Consider the following 4,890-nt stretch of genomic DNA (forward strand, 5'->3'; position numbering starts at 1 on the left):
GTGTGTGTGGTTTTCGTTTCTTTCATGTGCACATCTGGGTACTGTCAAGGTCACTGGAATAAATATAAAGGGCTCTTTCTCACATTTAAAATGTAAACTCTATTGTAGCTGCCTCTCTCATTTTCTGCCTGTAGTTTAGAAAAATTACATACATTAGAATTCTGTGTCTGTCTATGACTTTTTCATACCAAAACATTCTCTGAACTGCCTTAAGGATAAACAAAAATCAGGTTCACAGCCTAACATAAAGAGACTTTGTTTTTAATACCATAAATGACTAAAAATACACACCATATTCAGAAGGACATACAGAGAGTTTTTTGAGGGGTGAAAACGCCCTAGCAAATCCATTAAAATGTAATAGTTTACTGAACATGAAATAAACATACACTTTAGCAAACAGAAAAAAATTAATTTTCATAAATTATTTATGAACTCTTATAGAAATATAACACCTAACACAGGAAAGTCCTGATACTGGGTACCACCACAATACAAACAACAAAGAAATAATTAATAAGAAATCAAAAAGCAAAATGGCTCTTCAAAAGTAAATTCAATAGGTTATCAAAATCACACAAGAAGCAAAAAATAAATAAAATCATTTTGGCTCTACTTTTTTCAATTCCTAAAAATTAAAATACGGAGGTTGCTACACAATCCGAAAGTAGTCTAATGTCACTGGGAACACCACTTAACTTTTGAATGAAGAAAATTATTAAAAGGTATGAATCACCATTGTAAAATTACCAAGGAAATATATTAGCCCAGGCAAAAAAATCTACTTGTCCGCACTTACCATAATGGTGATGAAAAAATTTACTTCCTCATACAAAAATTACTATCCCCAGGCAATTGGATGGGGAGAATTTTGCAATACTGGCATTAAAGGTAAGGCCCGATCTTGCAAACACTTACACATGTGCTTAACTTTACTACAGTGAATAGTCCAATCAATGGGACTACTCATGGTAGTAAAATTAAGGCCCCAATCTTGCCAAATGATCTGTGCTGGCAAACCCTGGTGCCCATGTGGAGCGTCACTGAATATGGCTCTTTGCAGGGATGGGGGGGTTGCTGGCAGAGACCATCTGGCAGGATTGGAGCCTAAAGTAAAAGATTTTAAGGCTGCAGGCAGCAACAATAAAATGCATGGACAAAGAATACTTTGGTCCCTTTTTGTGTATTAAAATGTTCTGTTGCTTGGAGGGCTTTGGCACAGAAAGTTCCCACCCCACCCCTTTTGTTATCACAGCCACATAATTATCGGTTTGTATTACCACAGCGTCTAGGAGTCCCAGTCATGGATAAGGACCCCATTGTGCTAGGCACTGTACACAGGACAAACAGTCCATTTCTGATACATTGTATTATCTCCTTTCCTAACCTTTCAAATCATAAAATAATTCCCCATTTATATTAAATACTGATGTATTGCAATTCATCAAAACATGCCCATCTACTTATAAACTTGAAGTGAGCAAGCAGTAGTGAGAAGAAAGCTATAACTGAGTACAGGTCTGATCCCACAAAGTGTTGTACATCACTCAGTCCCACTGAAGTTAAGTTGAGAAGGATCATCATCCTGTAGGATTGGATCCTGGAATGCTGTATTTTGAAAATGTGATGATACATTGTACATCATGAGAGTACAGCCCCCTGGTGGAGTATTGTACACAGTTTTGGTAGCCACACTTGAAATATATTGCACAGCTTGAAAAGACCTACAAACGGTCAACAAAAGTATTAGTGTTCAGTCTGGCAAGACCTGAAGAAACCGGTCTGTTTAGCCAAAATAAATAAATAAATAAAAAATAAATTTAAAAAAAAAAAGGGATTGAGGGGATTTTCAGTTATTCAAAATTATGAAGAGCATAGCAAGAGCTAGTCAGTCACTTCTTTTCACACTGTTGCATAGTAATAGAACATAGAACATGATATAATTAAGAGGGGGAGGAATTAGAACAAATTAAAATACTTCTTCACAAATCCCACAGTCAATCTGGGGAATTTACTGTCAAAGAAAGTCACTGAAGTCAATAAAATTAGAGAGGACTGGAGAATCTTATCAACATTAACTTTTGTAGCTCTGCAAAATAAGACAACTATTGAATAAGTCATCACAACTTTTATTTCAGGGAATACATCAATCACTTGTGTGGGTCAGGAATGATTTCCCCCTAACTTTTTTCACAGCCAGATAAAGGAACAGATGGACCATGACTTGAACCAATACTGAAATTGCTGTAAGTGTTTTGTACATATTCCAAGAACTCGGTGAGAACAAAATGCCATGTTGTAGCACCAACAGTTTATATTTTTCAAATTATCATTTTACCTTTCTAGTGCTAGAAAATCTGGGGGCAGGAAGATGTTTAAATAAAATCCATTCAGCCTTTTCTGTCACTCAGCTACCGATTAATTACCACTCGGCATCACTACCTATGTTAATTTTAATATCAACATGGCCCAGTTATAATTCTTGTAGAAATGTAGATGTGCAACACAGAGCCAATTGATTGCACCAATATATAACAAAAACTCCTGTAGACTACATTCCTGTTTGTGAATATCGACAAATATTAAAGATGTTCTCTGGTTGACTTTTGAGACTCAGTTAGGACCTGGCTGTTATCCAGCCAGCATAGTTAGAGTGATAGAGACCCATCTAAGGCTAGGTCTACACTACAGCGGTGTTCCGACCTAAGATACGCAACTTCAGCTACGTGAATACCGTAGCTGAAGTTGCGTATTTTAGGTCGGCTTACCTGGTGGTGAGGACGGGGGAAAGCCGACCGCTGCCGCGCTGCCGCCGACTCCGCTGCCGCCTCTTGTCGAGGTGGATTTCCGGAGTCGACGGCAGAGCGATCAGGGATCGATTTTACCGCGTCCTCACGAGACGCGGTAAGTCGATCCCCGATAAACCGATTGCTACCCGCCGGATCGGCGGGTAGTGAAGACGTAGCCTGATATGCATGCAGTTATACTGGTATAAAGGTGCTTATGCAGATACAGCTTACTGCTGTAAGGAAAGGGAAATAAGTCATAATGGTATAGCTGTGCCCAGGCTAGAGACTGTACTCATTTAACTGTTTTGGTAGAAAATCAACCCCTTGCCTCACAAACACATACTGAAATAGTTAAATAGGTACAAAAACTTCATGCAGACCATGCAGTAGCATGTATAAAGTCACAGTTCACCAGGTCCCAAGAGCCTAAGGCCCTACTCCTATAACAGTGGTCCCCAAACTCCCTCCCCCCCCGCCCCCCGGGAGGCATGGTCAGGGGGCTGGATGCGGGGCCAGTGCTGCAGCTGGGGCCTCAGCTGAGAACGGGTCAGTGTTGGGAGCAGGGGGCCACGGCCGGGAGTGGAGCTGTGGCCAGGAACGGGCTGCAGGTGGGGCTGGGACTGCAGGGAGCGGGGCTGGGTAGCACTCTCCCCCCCACCCCCCATTGGGGCTGGCGCAGGCCCCACGTGCCCTCCCAGAATGTTTCTCCGTGCCCCCTGGAGGGGTGCCCCCACAGTTTGGGGACCTCTGTCCTATATGCATCTGAGAATACAGGGTGTTGCTTTGAAATCCAGGATACCTGGTGCATTTCAGTGGCTTATAGGGCAAATGTTTGGATTTGGAAAAAACAAAAGGTCAATTTGTACTACATTTAAAAAAACCCATCTGTAATAGTGAACAATAAATTATCACTGGTATGCCTTATTTTGGGTCTTGTCCTACCTTGGGGCATTGGCAGGTCAGTGGTAGGAAGTAGTGTGCATATGAGAAGGAAATGAGTAGTCTTTTAGAGTTTAAGCTCTTTGGAGCAAGGCCTGTCTTCTATTGTGTGTTTGTGTACAGTGCCTAGCACCAGAGGGCACGGATCAGCGTTCATGTCGTGCTGCCCCTCAGTACCCGGCTCTGGCCAGGGAAGCTAGTGATCCAACCAGCGGACCAAATTCAATGATGAATCCTGGTTGCGTGCCACCAACTACTAGCAGTTTTAAGCTTACTAAGTATGGCTGTTTGATGCATCAAACGATCTTTTTTGCTCTATGTTTGCACAGCACCTAACACAGCAAGGCCCTGGTATATGACTAGTGCTCCTAAGTGCTACGGTAATAAAAATAATTGCAGAACAATGGTGGGGCAGCCACCTTGCGACTGGGAGCCCAGCATGGGGGCCGCTGTTCTCATTTGGGGGTGAGAATGGGTTCTCTTTCTTCCTCACCCAAACACCCCTTGCTTAGGGAGAGGGGCTTGCGGGGGGTCCTTTCCCCCCCTCACTTCACACAGGGGTGGGTGGTCTCCCCACGCCATCGCTTCACCCCAGTTCACAGGATGGTTTTGGGGAGGGGGTGTCCCCCCATTCACCAGCTGAGTTCCCAGGCGGGAGGGGAGGGGGAAGAGAGGGACTTCTCTGTTTTCTTCCCACGGCCTCACCACCCCGGGGCGGGTCCGGGGGATCCCCTCTTCCCGACGGCTCAGGTACATGGGCTGCCACGGCTGGGAACTGGGAGCTCTCCCCCCGTACCCGCCTCAGGTGTCTGGATCCTCGCCCTGGGACCAGCCCCGCTTTCCCCACGGGGCTCCCCCAGCCCGCACCCCACGTGGAGCGGGGCCCGCGGCACGTACTGTGGGTCCGCGCCGGCAGCACCAGCGCCGAGGCCCGCTCGTTCTTCCTTCCTGCCGCGGCGGGAAGCGGGGCCCGGGGCGGGGTTCGCCGGCTCCCGATCCCCTGGGCTGGGGCGCCCCCTGGCGGAGCAGAGCGGGCGCCGCAACCAGCGTCCTCAGTCCCCCGCGCCTGCCCGGGGGCGAGCGCCGCCCTCCCCGCCTGGCCTGCGCCGCTCTGCCGGCGTAACACCGGCCCGCCCGGGCGCCTGTGCGGGGCTCGCCCTGA

The 4,890-nt window shown here is 46.3% G+C and overlaps 1 protein-coding gene across 1 annotated transcript in view; it reads right to left on the reverse strand.

The window, feature by feature from the left end:
• The window catches only part of LOC113406147 (gem-associated protein 8-like), a 34,962-nt gene extending 30,296 nt beyond the window's left edge, over window positions 1-4,666 (reverse strand). Inside the window, exon 1 of the mRNA XM_026649098.1 lies at window positions 4,626-4,666. The gene's annotated coding sequence lies outside the window, so the exon portion shown is untranslated. The remainder of the gene's footprint in view (window positions 1-4,625) is intronic.
• Between the last annotated feature and the right edge of the window lie 224 nt (window positions 4,667-4,890).

Source organism: Terrapene carolina, unplaced genomic scaffold (assembly GCF_002925995.2).
Source record: "Terrapene carolina triunguis isolate 2854851 unplaced genomic scaffold, T_m_triunguis-2.0 Scaffold23, whole genome shotgun sequence".
In the NCBI taxonomy this organism is placed as follows: domain Eukaryota; kingdom Metazoa; phylum Chordata; order Testudines; family Emydidae; genus Terrapene; species Terrapene triunguis.